The sequence below is a fragment of the Oryctolagus cuniculus genome, chromosome 2 (assembly GCF_964237555.1).
Source record: "Oryctolagus cuniculus chromosome 2, mOryCun1.1, whole genome shotgun sequence".
NCBI classification, from domain to species: Eukaryota; Metazoa; Chordata; class Mammalia; order Lagomorpha; family Leporidae; genus Oryctolagus; species Oryctolagus cuniculus.
This window is the reverse complement of record NC_091433.1, coordinates 161,547,420-161,569,576: the sequence shown is the minus strand read 5'-3', so window position 1 is coordinate 161,569,576 and position 22,157 is coordinate 161,547,420. Positions and strand designations below refer to the sequence as shown.

The following is a 22,157-nucleotide window of genomic DNA, read 5'->3' as shown; positions in this document are numbered from 1 at the left end:
GATTGGCTTGCTTTCTTTTTCTGAAATGTAACCTAGGGCCTTATAACCAACTTGCTGCTTCAGTTGAAATATGCTCTTGTCACTAGGAAATATATTTCCTGTTTCCAAACAGAGCTTTTTGGACAGCAGCACAATTAAATTCCAAAGCAACACACACATTTGACACATTACAACTTGAAAGAGATATGTATTTTTGCCTCTTTGAGGTTAAAATAGACTTAAAAGAAAATATGGCCAAAGGCTTATACAGGGTGACAAAGAGGTACACGGTAGAAACTCTTGTCCTTCTCACAAAATTTATCTTAGGGAAAAGAACTCAGAGATTACTTTCTTTCACAATAAGGTTGAGTTGCTTTAGGGAATTGATGCATTTCAGCACTATGGAGCACAAACTACATTTCTGCAATATGGTTTTAACAGATATAATTTTCCTGGCCCAAAAGATGGACTCAACAAAGGGCATCAGGTGACAGGAGTCCAGATTTTAGGTTACTGGTTCTGAGAAGCCCAAATTTAAAGTAAGAGAGCTTTTGGAGAAACTTGATGAACACTATTTCAGTTGTAAACATTAACATCAACAGTTTATAATTCATGTTAACATTATAGTCATGATGATGCTAATACTTTACCTGTGTGTTTTTTTCCTCCCCAAACTTATAACCTTGCTTGACCATGAGAAAAAGATCAGAAAATTCCCAGTTGAGGGATATTATATAAAATACCTAAGCACTTGTCTTCAAAACTGTCAAGAAATGATAAAGAAGGAAAGTCTGGGAAAGTGGCACAGCCAAGAGAAATCCCAGAGAACATGAGCTAAACGGAATAGGATATCCTGAATGGAATCTCAACAGAAGACAGACATTAAATATGAATGAAGGCTATCTGAATAAACTGTGGACTTTGGTTTAACGACAATGCAACAATATTGGTTAATTAATTGTAGCAAATATGTAGAAAGGGAAGATTTTAATAACGGGAGATACTGAGCTTCAGGTAGGGAAACTTATCTTTTCAACATTTCTATAAATGTAAATATACTCTAAAAGCTTTTATGGGTGAAACTGTTTTTTATTACACTGAGAGATTAATGCATGGATACTGAGACAAATGCAAGGATTCTTCAAAATGTGGAAAAATGTTATCCAAAGGTAATTGTCTGCTGGAACTGATAATTAAGATGTGATTACTGAGGAGCCATAACTGGTCTCCCAGTTCCATTCCCTCACTCATGTTTCTTTGCATTTCTTCTGTTTTTAAAATTAAGGAATATTCCCTAACAATTTAACAGTCCTAGTTGTGCCCACTTCTTCCTCATGCGAAAACATCAGAAAAAAAATAATAAATAAATTTAATCAAATATATCACACACTATATTTCCAAATGCAGTAGCCAATATTTATTGACCTATATTTATGTAGTTTAATACCTATCTCATTTATAAGTTCTCCAATTGAAGATGAGAAATTTTGGTTTTGAGGGAGGAACAAAAGAACCACACTTTGGAAGCTATTGGCATGCTATTTTTATGCTACAATAAAATATTTAAAATATTTCAGGAATTGAATTTGCATATCTGAAGTTGATCTCCTATACTTTCCCTGCAGTGTACTCAGATGAATGTGTGTGCATTATTAGATTCTAATTAGGGCTCTTCTGAGCACAAGGTAAGATTAACTTATAAGACTCCAAGACTGACTATTAGCATCAACCCTAAAAATAAAACCTAATGAGGAAGAAGCTATTTTTCAGTTGTAATATTAATTTTTCATGCATTCAACAAGTGGCTGATGAGAAATCACTATGCAAAAGATTGAAAAACACTGTGGGAGCTGCATAAAACATGGCCTTCAGGTAGCATACACTCCAAGTCTTCACAGATAAAAGTAAGATATATAGTAATACATTAAAAGCAGAAAATAAAAGTCATGGTAGAGGGTAGTTTATAAGAGAGAACACCTATTGGAGGATTTTAAATTAGAGCCTGAATGATAGTAGCATGGAATTAGGTAGATTGCGTTACAGAAAACAATAGTGGAGACACACTTGCATGAGAGGTTATTGATTAGGAATATGAATGTTTAGATGAAGGAAGTCCTGGGAGTAGACACTAAACACAGCAAGGAAGGAAATGTAGCCTAACAGGAGAAAGGATAACTGAGAGTCCCATGAAGTGTCTCAATTTTTTATTGAATGACAAAGGTGCAGGCACCAGTAATTCTACAACAGGTAGAAGGGAAACCGGGAAATGAGTCCACTGTACATCAAAGGAGAAAAGAGATAAAGAATCATGTTGGTAGTGTTAGATGTTAAAGGGGTCTATTTAGTGAGCAGTGCAATGAGTCACTAAATTTATTAATGTGTTTTTCAGTTCACTGGTGTTGTCTCAAGGTCAATTGAAAATTGATAGGGGGAAACGCTATATTGAAATGAGCTGAAAAGTAAAGGAGCTAACGAAATGAAAAATAATTGAGGCTTAGCTTAAGTAATTTGTCAGTGAAGGAAGGGAACAGCAGATGTGATAGCTTGAATGCAGGTAAGATTGAGGTAAGCTTTACAAATGATAGAATTTGAACAACTTACAGACAGAAGAAATGGTATAATAGGGAAAATATGAAGATATAATGTTGAAGGAAAATTATGAACTATGACCTTGGGAAATTAAGAAGAATGAGATTGATAATTTATGTGAACTTACCATTTTGGAGAAAAGACACCTGGTTTCCTTGGAAATGAACGTATCATGGATGTATCATATACATTCAGGGGAAGGGAGGGAAGGGCAAATCACACTATCTCATGCAGATTACTTTCTGAAGAAGGAAATCAAGCCTTATTTTTTAGATGGAAAGAAAGACACATACAGAAATATAATAAAGTTTTCCAGTAATCTCCATGGAGAAAGCTAAGAAACCAGGCTACAGCAGTTCTTTAACTTCTGCAATCACTGGGCACCAGTAGAAGTGAGATATTCAGAACTGTTCTTTCATGCACAATATGCTGTGAATCAAATAAACAGAAGGGTTAGTTAAAAAGTTAGAAAACTATTTTTTTTAAATTTTTTAGACAGGTAGAGTTAGACTGAGAGAGACAGAAAGGTCTACGAAGTAGAAAATGGATAATTGCTTTTGAGCCTATAAATACAGCGTTTGGTATCTGTTAACTAGGAAATAGACACAGAAAGTACAGTCCCTTATTCCATGACTTATGGTTTTCTCAGTCTTAAAGCAAAGCAAGAGTAAGTAATTATGTTTCACTCTGTCATCCTGGGCATCATCTCTGCTGTCATCCTTCATGTCATGTCAGCCTTCATGTCATCCTTCATGTCAGCCTTCATAAGAAGGCTGAATTCATCAGCTTTCTTATGACATTCGGCCCTACAGCCAATTAGTGGCCAGTTCTTGATTATATTTCTTCTTAAAAATCTTCTGCATTTTTTTAAAGATTAATTAATTAGGAGCCAGCATTGTAGCCTAATGAGTAAAATCACTGCCTGCAATACTGGTATTCCATAGGGTTCACGTCCCGGCTGTTCCACTCGTGATCCAGTTCTCTGCTAATGTGTCTGGAAAAGCAGCAGAGGATGGCCCAAGTGGCGGCTTGAGTCTCTGTTACTCTGCCAATACATTGTAAGAGTGAGTAGATGATAGTGATGGCTCAAGTTCTTGGGGCCCTGCCACACATGTAGACCAGGTTGGAGGTCTGGATCTTAATTTTGGCCTGGCCCAGCCCTGTTGCAAGCACTTGGGGAGTGAACCAGCAGATAGAAGGTTGCGCTCTCTCTCTCCCTTTTAAATAAATAATAATAAATAATTGTTAAGTGCCAAGGACACCAACCTATTAGGTTTCATTGATAAAGAGAAACAGTTCTAGGTCTGCTAAGATTTGAAGGAGAATTTACAATAACTTATTGTACTGTACAGTGTTTGGAGCATAATCTCCACAGGCAGGCAGATGATTTGAATCTGAACTCCTTCTCCTATTTTGCCTAGGATTTGGAATTTGGAAAAGTTATTCAACATCTTTAGACCAAATTTTTTCTTGTGTAAGAGAGAAGAAATCATAATACCACCCATTTTAATTGTGTGATACAAGATAATAATCTAGAATTCTTATTAGAGTAGATGGTATGTATTAAGTGTTCAGTAAAGCGTACCTATTATTTCCTAGTGATATTTATGGTTATGCCACTAGTTATTATTAACAAAGATAAATTATGCTATTGTTATTTTTTTTAACTTTTAATTAATGAATATAAATTTCCAAAGTGCAGCTTATGGATTACAATGGCTCCTCCCCCCATAACTTCCCTCCCACCCACAACCCTCCCCTATCCCTCTCCCTCCCCCCTTCCATTCACATCAAGATTCATTTTCAATTCTCTTTATGTACAGAAGATCAGTTTAGCATATATTAAGTAAAGATTTCAACAGTTTGCACCCACATAGAAACACAAAGTGAAAAATACTGTTTGAGTACTAGTTATAGCATTAAATCTCAATGTACAGCACACTAAGGACAAAGATCCTACATGAGGAGTAAGTGCACAGTGACTCCTGTTGTTGACTTAACAAATTGACACTCTTTATGGCATCAGTAATCACCCTAGGCTCTTGTCATGAGCTGCCTAGGCTATGGAAACCTTTTGAGTTCACCAACTCTGATCATATTTAGACAAGGTCGTAGTCAAAGTGGAAGTTCTCTCCTCCCTTCAGAGAAAGGTACCTCCTTCTTTGAAGACCTGTTCTTTCCACTGGGATCTCACTCACAGAGATCTTTCATTTAGGTTTGGTGTGGTGTTTTTTTTTTTTTTTTTTTTTTTTTTTTTTTTGCCAGAGTGTCTTGGCTTTCCATGCCTGTAATACTCTCATGGGATTTTCAGCCAGATCCGCATGCCTTAAGGGCTGATTCTGGGGCCAGAGTGCTGTTTAGGACATCTGCCATTCTATGGGTCAGCTCTGTATCTTGCTTCCCAAGTTGGATCGTTCTCTCCCTTTTTTATTTTATCAGCTAGTATTTGTAGACACTAGTCTTGTTTATCTGCTCCCTTTGGCTCTTAGTCCTATCATTATGATCAATTGTGAAAAGAAATTGATCACTGGGACTAGTGAGATGGCATTGGTACATGCCACCTTGATGGGATTGAATTGGAATTCCCTGGTATGTTTCTAACTCTACCGTTTGAGGTAAGTCAGCTTGAGCATGTCCCGAATTGCACATTTCTTCCCTCTCTTACTCCCACTATTATATTTAACAGCGATCACTTTTCAGTTAAGTTTCAACACTTGAGAATAACTGTGTATTGATTACAGTATTCAACCAAAAGTATTAAGTAGAACAAACAAACAAATAAAATACTAAGAGGGATAATGTATTAAGTTGTTCATCAACAGTCAGGGCAAGGGCTGATCAAGTCACCGTTTCTCATAATGTTCATTTCACTTTAACAGGTTTCCTTTTTGGTGCTCAGTTAGTTGTCACCGATCAGGGAGAATATATGGTATTTGTCCCTTTGGGACTGGCTTAATTCACTCAGCATGATGTTTTCGAAATTCCTAACAGGGATCACTTTTCAGTTAAAATTTAAACACCTAAGAATAATTGTGTGTTAATTACAGAGTTCAACCAATAGTACTAGAACAAAAAAAATACTAAAATGGATAAAGTATTACATTGTACATCAACAGTCAGGACAAGAGCTGATCAAGTCACTGTTTCTCATAGTGTCCATTTCACTTCAACAAGTTTCCCCTTTGGTGCTCAGTTAGTTGTCACCGATCAGGGAGAACATATGATATTTGTCCCTTTGGGACTGGCTTAATATCACTCAGCATGATGTTTTCGAAATTCCTCCATCTTTTTGTAAATGACCAGGTTTCGTTTTTTTTGACTATTGTATAGTATTCTATAGAGTACATGTCCCATAATATCTTTATCCAGTCTACTGTTGATGGGCATTTGGGTTGGTTCCAGGTCTTAGCTATTGTGAATTGAGCTGCAATAAACATTAAGGTGCAGACCGTTTTTTTGCTTCCCAATTTAATTTCCTTTGGGTAAATTCCAAGGAGTGGGATGGCTGGGTTGAATGGTGGGGTTATATTCAGGTTTCTGAGGAATCTCCAGACTGACTTCCATAGTGGCTTAACCAGTTTGCATTCCTACCAACAGTGGGTTAGTGTCCCTTTTTCCCCACATCCTCGCCAGCATCTGTTGTTGGTAGATTTCTGAATTTGAGCCATTCTAACCGGGGTGAGGTGAAACCTCATTGTGGTTTTGATTTGCATTTCCTTAATTCCTAGTGATCTTGAACATTTTTTCATGTGTCTGTTGGCCATTTGGATTTCCTCTTTTGAAAAATATCTATTGAGGTCCTTGTCCCATCTCTTAAGTGGGTTGTTTGTTTTGATGTTGTGGAGTTTCTTGATATCTTTGTAGATTCTGGTTATCAACCCTTTATCTGTTGCATAGTTTGCAAATATTTTTTCCCATTCTGTCGGTTGCCTCTTCACTTTCCTGACTGTATCTTTTGCAGTACAGAAACTTCTCAATTTGATGCAGTCCCAAATGTTAATTTTGGCTTTGACTGCCTGTGCTTCTGGGGTGTTTTCCAAGAAGTCATTGCTGGTACCTATATCTTGCAGGGTTTTTCCAATGCTGTCTAGTAATTTGATGGTGACAGGTCGTAGATTTAAGTCTTTAATCCATGTTGAGTGAATTTTTGGTAAGGTGAAAGGTAGGGGTCTTGCTTCATGATTCTGCACGTGGAAATCCAGTTTTCCCAGCACCATTTATTGAATAGACTGTCCTTGCTCCAGGGATTGGTTTTGGATCCTTGATCAAATATGAGTTGGCTGTACATGTTTGGATTGATTTCTGGAGTTTCAATTATGTTCCATTGGTCTATCCATCTGTTTCTGTACCAGTACCATGCTGTTTTGATAACAACTGCCTGGTAGTATGTCCTGAAATCCGGTATTGTGATGCCTCCAGCTTCGTTTTTGTTGTACAAGATTGCTTTAGCTATTCGAGGTCTCCTGTATCTCCATATGAATTTCAGCATCATTTTTTCCAGATCTGAGAAGAAGGTCTTCGGTATCTTGATTGGTATTGCATTGAATCTATAAATTGCTTATGGGAGAATGGACATTTTGATGATATTGATTCTTCCAATCCATGAGCATGGAAGATTTTTCCATTTCTTGGTATACTCTTCTATTTCTTTCTTTAAGGTTTTATAATTTTCATTGTAGAGATCTTTAACATCCTTGTTTAAGTTTATTCCAAGGTATTTGATTGTTTTTGTAGCTATCGTGAATGGGATTGATCTTAGAAGTTCTTTCTCAGCCATGGTATTGCCTGTGTATAGAAAGGCTGTTGATTTTTGTGCATTGATTTTATATCCTGCTACTTTGCCAAACTCTTCTATGAGTTCCAATAGTCTCTTAGTAGAGTTATTTGGGCCACTGTTATTATTAATAGACAAAGAGAAGCCCATATATTCAAAAACTCATTGTCCTGGCAGCAATAGAGATGGTAAATATTTATACAAATAATTGTGATAGAGTATCATCTTTGCATCATCACATTTTACAGGAAAGAAACATATTGAATATTTCAGGTTACTCACTTAAAATATTTGAATTCTAAGTATAAACTAAAAAAGTAAACAATGCCATCCAACAACACTTACATATCCTTTCTAAAGTAATGTGTTTAAGACGTTTTTCCTATTTTAAAATAATGAATTATCTTTTTAATTGATTTAAGTTCTTTATATATATGTAATACGAGTACTTTTTCAAAATGTGTATAATTATCTCTTACCATTTTGTGGTTTATATGCTGTTTTTGATGAAGGGAAGTTTTTGATTTTAGTGACTACAATTTCCCAATCTTTCCTGCAACTCTTGTGCTTTATGTGAAGTGTGAAGGGTTCAGCATTTTTTTCCATATTGATATCTATTTGACCACAACCATTTATTGAAAATACACAATTTCTCCATTGTTATTTCAATTGTAAATTGTAAACAAATGACTATATATATATATATGTCAGCCTATTTATGAGTTCTATATTCTGGTCTATATTCTGTTTACCTTTCTTTGTGCTACCATAATTCCATGCTACCTTATTAAAATACCTTTATAAATTATTCTGACATTGATGATTTATGTCATTCAGTTATCCTTTTCAAGATTTCCTTGCCAATTCTTAGATTCTTAAACTTTTAGAAAGAGCTTATTAATGTCAACAAAAAACTCCTAAGGAATCTGAATATACTGTTATGATTGTATAAGCAAATTTGGGGAAACTATTTTACAATACTGAATCTAATAACCAATCTATGAACACGGTATATCCTCCATTACTTAGATCTTTAACCTCAATAGTGGTTCAGTTCTGAGGTATAAGGCATAAGAACTTTTTTTCAATTTATTTATTTAAATTTGATTTTATTGCTGATGGTATGGAGTATTTGTTAAATTTACTTGCCTAACTCATTTGGGCCAGCATAAATAGGTACATTTAATGTTTTACATAGGCCGGCGCCGCGGCTCAATAGGCTAATCCTCCGCCTAGCGTCACCGGCACACCGGGTTCTAGTCCCAGTTGGGGCGTTGGATTCTGTCCTGGTTGCTCCTCTTCCAGGCCAGCTCTCTGCTGTGGCCCGGGAGTGCAGTGGAGGATGGCCCAAGTGCTTGGGCCCTGTACCCCATGGGAGACCAGGATAAGCACCTGGCTCCTGCCTTCGGATCAGTACGGTGTGCCGGCCACAGCGCACCGGCCGCAGCGCACCGGCCGCGGCAGCCATTGGAGGGTGAACCAACGGCAAAGGAAGACCTTTCTCTCTGTCTCTCTCTCTCACTGTCCACTCTGCCTGTCAAAAAAAAAAAAAAGTTTTACATTGACCTTGTATCTAGAAAAATCTGTAAATTAATTTATTCATGTTAACACTATGGTTATATATTAGTTTTGAATAGAGGCCATTTATTAATCCTCTATATTATGAATCTAAGTTAAAAACATGAGCCTTTGCAATAAGTTAGACACCTCAACTCCATTTTCTTTACATCTTCTATTATCTGCTGGGAAATAATAAAACCTCAAGTCTAGAAACCTGGGAGGCATCTGCTCCTCTTATTTCTCACATTTTTTACCTCCAACAACAGGACATGTAGATTCTGTTTTCTTTAAATGACTCAAAACAATCTCATACGCCTTCCCCACATTCTTGCTTTAGTTAATTATAGATCTTCATTATCTCCTGTCGAGACATTTAAAAGATTCTTTAAATTAATCTGCCCTTCGATGTCATCTTTCCTTATGAAAATTTTGTGAAGACACTCTACCAAAGACATAAAAATTGTTTTTAAGTTGATCACATTAATATGAATCTATTTTCATAGATGATAACTTGTTTCCTGTTTTTAATGCTGCTTTCCATAAGAATGTGTTTAGGCACTACTGACCCATGACCACATCCACATCGACTGTTTATTTATGACTTTTCTCTGCTTTATATAGCAAAGTACACAACTTAAGCCATGAGACAAGCCAAAGATTAATTGCTCTTGATTGATCTGAATTTATGGTTATAAACCAGTTTGAATAATGCAGATAATCAGTTCAAGTTAGAATTCCTTTCAAAATGATAAAAGTTTCATTATTTTCTCTTTTTTAATTGTGATATAATGGCCTTCATGGCTTCTGCATGCAATGTGCAGAAAGAATATGGATAAAGTTATTAATAATATGGTTTAAAGTGACATTCTTCTCATCCAGTTGTAGTTTACATTACATTCCTGAGCCCATCAATTGAATAATGTAATGACTTTTAATAAGCAATGCATTTTACCTGTTTGAAAGCTTTGCATTAAACTTTTGTTTATGCTGTAGTGCAGAGACCTGATACACTAATTCCAAAAGTGCAAGTAACCTTAGAATATCAACTCAATTTGTTCCCTGAAAAAACCATAAAATCATCAATACCTTTGGTGTTTTGTAAGGAAAATGGAACACTGAGTAAAGATTATTTTTAATGGAATGTTTCTCTTCAGTGAACACATTCCTAACTTGCAGATTGTGAAGTGCCACCTGAGGCAATCTGATCTGATGCAGTCCCAAGATATGTCCATTAACAACACTGGCTAATAGGTAAATGAGAAATACTTTACAACCCCTGGCACAAAACATGAATGTGAGTCAAATAAAGTAATCTTGATAGTCTTGGCTGTATTTGTGGAAAGTCTTATGACTTTTCTCTCCATGACCTTTGCTGGTTTAATTGAATAACAAAATTGACAAAGATTAAAATCTTTTTTTTTCAACTGGTAAAATTTCTGCATTCGCTTGGTAAAAGCAAAATCAATATCAGTTTTCATTGATTTCACTCTTTTAATTGATGAAAATTCCGCAGAAAATACAAAGAAATCTTTCTGTATTCCAGCCGCAGGTATTTCTGTTAAATTAGTCTTACCTTACTTTTGGTCAAAGAACAATAAATGCATGAAATCATAGCTAAAGGCATTCAAGAAGAGCAGTGTTGCAAGTAGAAAAATCACATTCACTATTTCTTTGATCATGGTCTTTAAATTGAAAGCAGAAGTCTCCTATGCTCCTGTCAAATCATTTGGAACTTGTTTGAAAGCCCAAATTGAAGTTCATATACCCACAAATCAAAGGCTAAATGAACTATCTGAAAGTCTATTACAGTGTGCTGAACAGCGGTGTGCTTTTTCACCTAAATCAGTCAAGGTACCCCTGCCTAATATGCTGCAATGGCTATAGCACTTCATATTATCCTCTACTCTTACTTGGTGACTATAAAATGTTTTACGGCACTTTTAGAAAAAGTATAAGTAGTAGGTAGTTTTTAGTGCTTTTAGTAAAAGTAGCACTTTTTTACAGAAAAAAAAAAACAGATCCCAGATTTGCATAAACATGCATGCTTATAAATATACTCACTATAATGTTTACATATAGTTAGAAACTAAAACCTAAATTATGCTTTCTTCTTTTAAAGCTTTTATGAGTTTTTTTTTTTTTTTTGGTGTGACTGCACTATCAGACATTGCTTGTATTGCTATTTTGCTTCATCCAAAATAGTACCTCATGTTGCTGTTAAGAATCATTCAGAGCTTCTAACTACTTAGAAAGAGAAAGTTAGCACGAGTTCAAATCTTACCTATTCCTCTCACTATATGGACTTGGAGATGTTCATTTATAGATAGGCTATTGTTATATGTAGCTCCCAAATAGAAATTAGGACATCTCATGGAAAAATATACTTCAGGACAAATGATCAATAGATAACAAGCAATATATTCAAGGTCTTACATTTCTAATAGCTCATACTCTACATCAGTGTCTCCTTGGCTTATCAATACAATTCTTGGTAGCCATATTATAAACTAGACACACTTGTAAAGATGTGATCTCACCAAAAATCAATAGAATGAAACATTTATCCTTTTGGTATAATACTTTCAATAAAGCCTTAAGGTTTGGGATTTTATTAGTTTTATTAACATATTAATGTAAGTATTATCTAAAAATCTTTTATTAGAGAATATTTAAAATTCAAGTCATCCCTTATTCTACATAAGCAAATGACTCTTTTTATTTAAGGATATGCACTTAATCATATTAAAGTCCTATTTACAAATTTCATAAACATTAGCCTACAAATAATAGCATGAGTTTCCAAGTAATACAGAATTGGTATAAAATTGTTTGCCTGCCACTGAGTGATTTCATTCTATATGCCTTATTTTAAAATTATGGATAATATTTACTTTATTAGAGTGTTCTAATAATCATGAGATATAGTACATAAAGTTCCTTGGTTACACAGTACATACTCAAAATGTGTTAATTATTATATTTGTTAATTATTTTGGAACCTTGATTCTGTTCTTAGCCCTTTTGTATAGTCCCAGCCACAAATTTCATCACTTCTAAAAAAATTTAGTCTACATTTGAGTCATTGTTATAAACTTTTTTTATGTACAAGGCAGAGAACTTGTGGCAATAACATCTTCGTTCTAAGTTGAAATCTATTAATCATCAATAGTTAAAGCAGTTATGGGCCAGTCAAATGTGGTGATTATTTAGCTTCATACAGCCTACAGTATATCAACAGAAACTGTCAATTATCATGCTTAAACACACTTAACTGTAGGTGCACAAATATACTCAATTCCAACAGTAGCATTCCTATATCAACTTTAAGATAGAATAGCAAATCATTCTAGCTAATGTTGCTGTCACAAATCTATACTAACTCCTGTTAACTGACACTGCTACCACTAGTTGATCCCATTGCAAGTGCATTGAATGTGTTTCTTCATGTTTATCATCTACTATTTTCATCTTTTTGAAAACAATATTTTCCCATGTAATTTCTTTTATGATATCTTGAGTTCATCTGTGATCACCTCTAATACCTATTCTCTAGCAGGATATCACACTAAGGCCTAGAGATTTAAAATAGTTTAAGAGGGTTTGCCAGTCTCCTTCATTCTCTCTCTAAAACATACACTACCTCTACATCTTCAGTTATATAATTCTTACCTCTAATATTTGTGTTTCTTTACCTTTCAACTCATTAATTAATGCTATAGCGAGTTATGGTACAGATGTTTCTTATCATTCTGAATCCAGCATTGTTTAGACCACACATTAAGCATATACAATAAAACAATGTTATATATTAACTTTTACTTATACATCTTATATTTATTTTCTATAGTAACTGTTATGCCTTGACTATAAACTGTTACAAAAGAAAATTGTTAGACACAGTGTGTAGTAAAATGACAAGGTGATTAGGTTTATATTTGTTGTGTTGATGTTGGATTGTATGTGTGTGAGTTTGCACAAATATACACAATATGTAATTATATGCATGTATATATATAATCAATGTATCACAAAAGCTGTTTTTTTTTTTTTGTTAGGTTTGAGATGCTAAACATATCACTGGGAGGAAGCACAATAAATACAGTAGGAGCAGTTCAGGCAACTAACTTCCAGAAAGTGGATAGAGGGGTGGAGAAAAGAGAAGGCAGAATGAGAATTAGAAATCAAATCAAACTTTTATAATAAATATATATCAAAAGAAATTATGCCAAACAATTATCCCAAAATTACAGAGGGAAAAACTCTTTTAGTTTTATCATTCAGCCTGAGCAACTTCTGAAACTTATTATTTTTGATTAATTTTTTTTTGCTTTTTTAAGTTTTTCCAGGAGCAATTTTATGTGCTTTCTTTTTACAAATGAATATCTGCTTGAAACATTTTCACATAATCTAAGAAAACTAAGAATTATTTTGTTCTTAAAATATATATAAATTCAGCCGGCGCCGTGGCTCAATAGGCTAATCCTCCACCTTGCGGCGCCGGCACACCGGGTTCTAGTCCCGGTCGGGGCGCCGGATTCTGTCCCAGTTGCCCCTCTTCCAGGCCAGCTCTCTGCTGTGGCCAGGGAGTGCAGTGGAGGATGGCCCAGGTGCTTGGGCCCTGCACCCCATGGGAGACCAGGAAAAGCACCTGGATCCTGGCTCCTGCCATCGGATCAGCGCGGTGCGCCGGCTGCAGCGGCGGCCATTGGAGGGTGAACCAACGGCAAAAGGAAGACCTTTCTCTCTCTGTCTCTCTCTCTCACTGTCCACTCTGCCTATCAAAAAAAAAAAATATATATATATATATATAAATTCCTTTGTTTAAGATATTTTCTCAGCATACTTATTCTTTTGGACAATTTTAAGAACCTATTTCCACATTTTTCCCTCTCCTAGAATATGTTACTTTTCACAAGAAGAAATACTTTATGAACCTTTATCTAATACTAGTACATTACATATATTAGTGTGTAGTAGACGTCATATGGGTTTTATCCAAGACAGTAGAATTCAATCTTAAATAATGACTTCAACAGATGGAAACATTCTAGAGAATACATTTTTGAAACTGAACAAAACTAATTTCAAAAACAAGGCACAAGCAAAGTTATAAAGTAAACAAAATAGAAGGTAATTAAAAAGTGTTTTCATTCAGATAATGAAATTATTCATTGGCTAAGATCAGGATCAAGGGTAGAAAGGAAGTGAGGATTCAAGAACTCTAGCATTTCTTGGTTCATTGCCACTTATTGTTATCAAACCTTTACCTTAATTCTGAAAATTATGATGTATAAACAGTATATTCTATAACACTGTACCATTCAATTTTCAAAAGTCACTTCATGTTATCATATATGCAAACATGTATCTTTCTTTTTATATACATGTTTGTGGGAATGATATCTCCAAGTTTTGATTCAGGCAGCCTAGAGGGATGGCCCAATACTATGAATGCACCTGTATTTGCATACAATACAATGCAAAGGTTTTCAATTTCTTTGAACCTGCTATTTTACTTCAAATTCTATTTTACACAGAAAGATATTATTTCACGTTAAATGTGATGGGTAGGGAGGAAACCAGCTCACCTCTCAAGCCTCCCCTTCCTTCACCCTTCCTCTCCCTCCCTTACCAAAGCTCCCCAACACAATCAAGGACAGAGTTCTTAAACTGTAACAGTGGGGCAAGAATTGTAGCACAGCAGGTAAAGCTTCTGCTTGTGATACCAGCATCCAATACAGGTTCCCAGCTACTCCACTTCCAGTCCAGCTCTCTGCTAATGGCCCGGGAAACCAGAAGATGGCCAAAGTGTTTGGGCCCCTGTCTCCCATGTGGGAGACCTGGAAGAAGTTCTTGGCTTCTGGCTTTGGCCTGGCCTAGAAATGGTTGCTGTGGTCATCTGGGTAGTGAATCAGTGGAAGGAAGAACTCTCTCTAGCTCTTGCTCTCATTCTAGCTCTCACTCTCTAACTCTTTCAGAATAACTAAATAAATCTTTAAAAAACAGAAATAGTGGAGAAATATCTTCTAGACCTGTCAGCTTCTCACTTGCTCTATTAATTTATTCAAGTAGCAGTTTCATTCAATCATTAATTTTAATCACTGTAAACTAAGAAAACAACCTCATTATCTTGTGTGCCACTCCCTAATTCCAACTTTAAAAAGCCCTCTAGTATTGGGCCAGTTAGATATGATTATTTGCACATTAGATAAGGAAAGTGATTCCCTTCAAAGCAAATTAACTCACAGAGCCATGAAGTGGAAAACTAGGGTGGAATTCAGGTTATTTTACTTCATGTCCAGTGTTCCTATTCTCTATAAAGGGGAATCTACAGCAAAGTAAGCCCCAAGTAATTCATTTCTTAATACAATAAACTCTTATTTGATCAAATCCCCAATGGCAAAAGTTACCCTGGAACATAAGATATTACCTAAGGCAGAAGTAAGGGAACAGGATGTAATCATGTGCCCGTGTTAGCTTTCAATTGACTGCTGTAACAAATGAACACCACTCTACTGGATTAAAACAACTCAAATTTCACTAGGCTAATCCTCCGCCTGCGGCACTGGCACCCCAGGTTCTAGTCCCAGTTGGGGCACTGGATTCTGTCCCGCTTGCTCCTCTTCAGTCCAGCTCTCTGCTGAGGCCCAGGAGGGCAGTGGAGGATGACCCAAGTGCTTTGGTCCTACACCCACATGGGAGACCAGAAGCAATCACCTGGCTCCTGGCTTTGGATTGGTGTAGCCCCGGCCATAGTGGCCATTTAAGGGGTGAACCAACGGAAAAAAGAAGACCTTTCTCTCTGTCTCTCTCTCTCTGTCTAACTCTGCCTGTCAAAAAAAAAAAAAAAAAAAACCTGAAATTTATCATTTTTACAGTTTTGGAAGCCAGATTTCTGAAATGGTACTCATGGGGCTAAAATCAAGGTAGTAACACTGTTGGATTCCCTTCTGGGTGCTCTACAGGGGACAACATTTCTTTGCCTCTTCCAGCTCTTAGAAGCTACCTGCACTTCCTAGGTCTTCTACCACCTCCAAAGTCAGCAAAGGCCAATCCAATTGTCTCCCACAACATCACTCTGTGTTTTGATATATTTTCCACTAGAAAGGTTCCCGCGATTACATTAGACCCAGTTGGAAAACCCAGAATAGTTCTTACCTTAAAGACAGCAGCTGATTAGCAGCCTTAATTCCACTTGCAAATTGAGTGTCCTTTTACTGTGTAACATTAAGGGTCCAGCCGTCAGGAAGTCAGTATATTTGGGGGCCTATCACAAAGCAAAAGGAAAGCTAAGTAAACAGAAGGGAGGTGTTTGGTTTAAGGGAAGTCCATAAAAGTGGAGCAAAGGCAATAGAAAGGTCACCAACTGTTCAGATAGAAACACTGGATCAGGGCATAAAGCAAGCTCTCTAATCAAGATATCCTGTTATAAGGGAGATCACCAAGTTTTGCTATGGCTTAATTATTCACCTCTGATTTCAGCCATTGTACAATATTCAGGTTCTGAATTCAGGTTCTTAGAAACCATAGTTCTAGGAAAGGTATGAGTCTTATCAGAGTGGGAAATATGACCAAGCAGAAAACACCAGCCCTCACTGCATATGTGTATACTGCTGTGTACAAACTACCTCTTGTAAAATTAGAAGACTGATCCATTTGAGGAGTTCTCAATAAAGGTGATTATTTGCATTTATGGTTCTGAGACCATACTCTTAATTAAAGCAGCTCTCCAAGAAACTAGTACAGTTCAAAAGTATCCAGATAATTTCTTTCTATGACATTAGTTGGCTGGGTTTTTCTGCTATTCTCTTCTCATTAATTCTCTAAGACTGTCTCAAGCAACATGATCCTATGTCAGAAGTCAATGCTTACTTAAGATCACTTGGAATGGTATCTAAAGTATCAATGAAATTAAAATATCTCAAGAAGAAAATAACTTGATATATACATGTTTTATTTATACTGAGCTTTGAAGACATACAGTGTTAACAAGAGTCAAAACACACTTGTACTGAGTGTATAACCAACTATTAAATTAAAAAGAGAAGTTCCTTATTTCTAATGTTGAAGATTAACTATTTTTGAAGACTAGTTTCTTATCTCTTTTAAAGTAATCTAATTAATTTCTCACTTATACCATCAAGCTTTGAAAGACCATTATATCAATAGAAACATCTAAACTTACTTTTATCTACAAATGCAGAACTCCTTTTAATTGTGATCTTTAATCAGTTGTACCACATTTGGTAGTTTTTCTATTTTCTTTGAAAATTTCTTTCCATTATAAAAGTGTGTAAAGTGTTTTGGTGTACCAGATTAATTCATCACTTAAAACACCCACATCCATAGCAGTGTGCCTAATGGAGTCCTGGCTAGTCTACTTTTGATCCAGCTCCCTGCTAATGCACCTGGTAAGGGGCAGACGGACTGCTTAAGTATTTGAGCCCCTGACACTCACTTGGGAGACCAAAATGGACTTCCTGGCTCCTGACTCAAACCAGGCCCAGTCCCACTGTTGCAGCCATTTAGGGAGTGAATGAGAAAATGGAAGACACTTTTATCTCTCCCTCCCTCTCCCTCTCCTTTTCCCTCTCCCTCTCCCTCTCTCTCCCTGTTTCACTGTACCTTTCAAATACATACATACATACATATCCTTTTAAAGGTAGTAAAAACAAAAAGAGGTCTAGGTTTCCATTGTACTCATTATCACCAGTAATATCCAAAATCGTATTACTGCTATTGTTCTAGCACAGGTCTCTACTCCCTAGCTTGCATTGGCAGGATCAAATTCAAAAAGGGCCCTCAAAATAATGTGGGAGTCATGTTTGTTATAGCTACTGTTGTTATATTTGATGTTCACCAGGAAGTATACAGGTTGTTTTCCTTGTACCCAGATGCCCGTCCCAAACTGTCAGTCATTCAGAGATCCTTATGAAGATGTTCATATGAATCAACATCCCATGTATTTGCCTTCTCTCCCTTTCATTCCAGTTCAAAACACATTCTTCCTGCATGCTTACACCTTTGTCCGGTACACTGAAGGATTTTGACAGTGTAGTGATTATCTGTTCTCAAGCAGCTTGCTGATCTTACCGACATCAGCATCAACTGGGAGTTTGTTGAAAATACACCACCTCATGTCTTACCCCAGATCTCGATTCAAAATTTGCACTTCAACAAGTTCACCAAAGTGATTTTTTAAAAACATTCTATTTATTTATTTGAGAGGTAAAGTTATATATATAGAGGGAGAGACAGAGAGACCAGAGAGAAAGGTCTTCCATCTGCTGGTTCACTCCTAAGTAGCCACAAGGGCTGGAGTTGAGCTGATCCAAAGCCGGCGCCACGGCTCACTAGGCTAATCCTCCGCCTTGTGGCGCCAGCACACCAGGTTCTAGTCCCGGTCGGGGCGCCGGATTCTGTCCCGGTTGCTCCTCTTCCAGGCCAGCTCTCTGCTGTGGCCAGGGAGTGCAGTGGAGGATGGCCCAGGTGCTTGGGCCCTGCACCCCATGGGAGACCAGGAGAAGCACCTGGCTCCTGCATCAGATCAACACGGTGCGCCGGCCGCAGCACGCCGCCATGGCAGCCACTGGAGGGTGAACAAATGGCAAAGGAAGACCTTTCTCTCTGTCTCTCTCTCTCTCACTGTCCACTCTGCCTGTGCCTGTCAAAAAAAAAAAAAAAATACAAAACGAAAGGTCTTCCATCTCTGCTGGTTCACTCCTAAGCAACCACAATGGCTGGAGCTGAGCTGATCCAAAGCCAGGGGCTTCTTCCAGGTCTTCCACATGAGTGCAGGGGCCCAAGCACTTGGGCCGTCTTCCATTGCTTTTCCAGGCTATAACAGAGAGCTGGATTGGAAGAGGAGTTGCCAGGAGGCGAACTGGTGCCGATATAGGATCCTGCTGCTGCAGGTGGAGGCTCAGCCTACTACTCAACAATACTCCAAAGTGAATTTGAACACATCAAAGTTTCAGAAGCCTTACTTTAAAGATAAAACCTTGGTCTTGATGTCACGTTTTCCAAATGATCTGTTTTATCTAGGTTTTATAATATTTGACATTACGTCGTTTATACTCCATATTATCCTTTAAATGTAAGAAAGTTCTTTGGCAATGTTTCAATTATTTCATGTGAGATATTGGCATTTTGTATTTCCTTGCTATTTTTCTTAATTCTTTTTCCCTCGCTCTTGTCTCCCTCAATTCTATCCCCCTCCTTTACTCCTTCTACTCCCCATTCTCCCTTTCTCTCTCACTCCTCCCTCTCTCTGATTCTGACCAATCTCTCTAGAAGCTTTTCATTGTTCTCGGGAGTCAACATTTCACTTTTATGCATTTTCTTCACATTTCGCCATATTGTATTTCATTAATTTCTCATTTTCTATGTATTATTTCATTTTTTTGTACTCATTTTAATCATTCTTTTTAACTTTCTTGTGTTGGATATTGGATCATTGATTTTTCTACTCCTTTTCTTTTCTTAATATTTATTTATTTATTTGAAAAGCAGAGTTACAGAGAGGCAGAGGCAGAGAGAGAGAGAGAGCGAGAGGGAGAGAGAGAGGTCTTCCATCCGCTGGTTCATTCCCCAGATGGCTGCAATGGCTAGAGCTGGGCCGATCCAAAGCCAGGATCCAGGAGCTTCATCTGTGTTTCCAATGTGAGTGTAGGAACCCAAGCACTTGGGCCATCCTCTGCTGCTTTCCCAGGCCATAGCAGAGAGCTGGATCAGAAGTAGAACAACAGGGACTAGAACTGGTGCCCATATGGGATGCCGGCAATGCAGGCAGCAGCTTTACCCATTATGCCACAGTGCAGGCCCTTCATTACTTGTCTAATACAAGCATTTAATCTAAAAAGTTAAGCAGCATTCCAGTAGAATCCCCCTCCCCCCCAAAAAAATTCTTACAAGTTTCTTTTAGATTTCTCTTTCAGCTGTGATTTATTTCACATAATTGAAGTATATCATTTGTATGGATTTTTAAATTAATAGTAGTGTCAGAGTCTATAATCTACATTATTTGGTTATTTGACACTGGTTGAATCATGTTTATAACCCAGCATTTTGTTCATCTTGTTGAATGTTGTATGTGCACTTGAAAATCATAGCTATTATTCAAGTGTTAGTTGTAGCATTCTATTAATGTCAATTAAGTTATTGTTCAGTCTATCTTTATTGACTTTCATGAGTCCTATCAATTATTGGGATGTTAGTTTTAAAATTTCATAAGTTATTGTGGATTTGTCTATCTTCCTTTAAATTTGTCAATTTTTTCCATTTATTTTTAAAATTGTGTTAGTACGGGCAGGTAGACTTATCTTTAATAATAATTCTTGGTCATGAAGTACAATACCCTTCTATATTAATGTACCCAAATGCTCTTTCTTATGCTATATATTCTCAAAGTATATCTTTCTCCAACCCTTTATTTTAACACAGGCTGTATATTATTACTTAACATATATGTATATTTAATATATATACATATTATTTGGTGTGTAGATATTTAAAAATGTTTTCACCATTTAATTATGCTGTTTACATAAAAATATATCCTTCTTTTCTCATTTTCTTATCTTTATCACATTATGTGACTATGTGATATTAATACACCAACCTTTGCTTTCAAAAAGTAGCATGGGGGCTGGCACTGTGGGGCAGCAGGTTAAAGCCCTCGCCTGAGGCACCGGCATCCCAAATGGGCACTGGTTCTGGTCTCGGCTGCTCCTCTTCTGGTCCAGCTCTCTGCTGTGGCCTGGAAAGGCAGTGGAAGATGACCCAAGTCCTTGGGCCCCTGTACCCATGTGGGGGACCCAGAGGAGGTTCCTGACTCCTGCCTTCGTATTGACATAGCTCTGGCCATTGCAGCCATCTGGGGAATGAACCAGTGGATGGAAGACCTCTCTCTCTCTCTCTCTCTCTCTCTCTACCTCTCCCTGTAACTCTGTCTTTCAAATAAATAAAATAAATCTTTTTAAAAAAAGTAGTATGTATGAGTTTACATATAATGGTTACATATTTGGAGAATGCAGAAAAATGTCAAAAATTTAAAAATCTCTGCTCTTTTAACTCTTTATTGTATTTATCTGTATTACCCAAAATATTTTAAAATAAAAAGACCAAAAACCCTCAAAATTATTGAGCAAACAATCTTACAAAAATAAAAAAAATAAAAAATACCAAAGGTAACCAAATGTAAGTATAATGGTGGTTATAGAGGCTGAAAAGCGCAGGGTGTTGGAAAGGATGGAGATCTGTTTAACAGATACTGAGCTATAGTTAGATATGAGTATTTCTGGAGTTCTATTGCACACTAGAGTGTCTATAGATAATGTAAAAGAACTGTAGAAATAGCATTTGAATATTTTTTCACCATAAAGAAATGTTACATTTTTGAAGAGATAGATGCATTTATCCCAACTGGACAATACACAAAGCGTATGTGTATCAAAATATCAAATGGTACCCAATGAATCTGCCCAACTTAATTAGTCTGCTAAACATTTTTTTTTTTGAAACAGAAAAATAACCAAGAATAAAATCCCTCAAGATTTAAATTCAAGGATGGTTTTTAATCCAAGGTTAATAAAATTCATTTTGACTAGCATTTAGAATGGGAATGTCTTACGGAATAAGATTAGCAATTAGGGGGCCAGAAGGTGGCTCAGTAGATTAATCCTCCGGCTGCAGCATCGGCATCCCATATGGGTGCAGGTTCTAGTCCCAGCTGCTCCTCTTCCAATCCAGCTCTCTGCTATGGCCTGGGAAAGCAGTAGAAGATGGCCCAACTCCTTGGGCCCCTGCACCTGTGTGGGTGACTGGAAGAAACTCCTGGCTCCTCACTTCAATAGGCACAGCTCCAGCCGTTGGGGCCATTTGGGGAGTGAACCAATGGATGGAAGACCTTTCTCTCTCTCTCTCCTTCTCACTGTCTGTAATTCTCTCTCTCAAATAAATAAATAAATAAAATCTTAAAAAATTTGATACTCTTATTTAAAAAGAGGATTAGCAATTAGAGAACCTTGTTAAAAACTGGTGGGATGAGAAGATAAAGTGCACCTCAATATGAATTATCTTTTCATTGTGGTATTCTTTAGGTTAGTAAGTAGTAAGCCTGAGTATTTTTTAAAAAGTGTACTATTCTGGCCAGAAAGTGTCATTAAATAAAACATATCTGATCTGTCCACCTCCCAATTAAATTTTGTTGTTTGTACTATGATAAATAGACATCATCATTATTGATTAATTTTAA

General features: G+C 36.7%; 1 long non-coding RNA gene across 22 annotated transcripts in view; it reads right to left on the bottom strand.

Moving 5' to 3' along the window:
• The window catches only part of LOC108176366 (uncharacterized), a 259,220-nt gene that overhangs the window by 213,734 nt on the left and 23,329 nt on the right, over positions 1 to 22,157 (bottom strand). For 18 of the 22 annotated variants that reach the window (XR_011386688.1, XR_011386673.1, XR_011386674.1 and 15 more), the window contains exons 2-3: positions 16,061 to 16,169; positions 9,157 to 9,263 (exon numbers count right to left, since the gene is read on the bottom strand). This is a non-coding gene — a long non-coding RNA (uncharacterized lncRNA). The remainder of the gene's footprint in view (positions 1 to 9,156; positions 9,264 to 16,060; positions 16,170 to 22,157) is intronic. The other 4 variants (XR_011386681.1, XR_011386678.1, XR_011386691.1 and 1 more) reach the window with 1 other exon arrangement.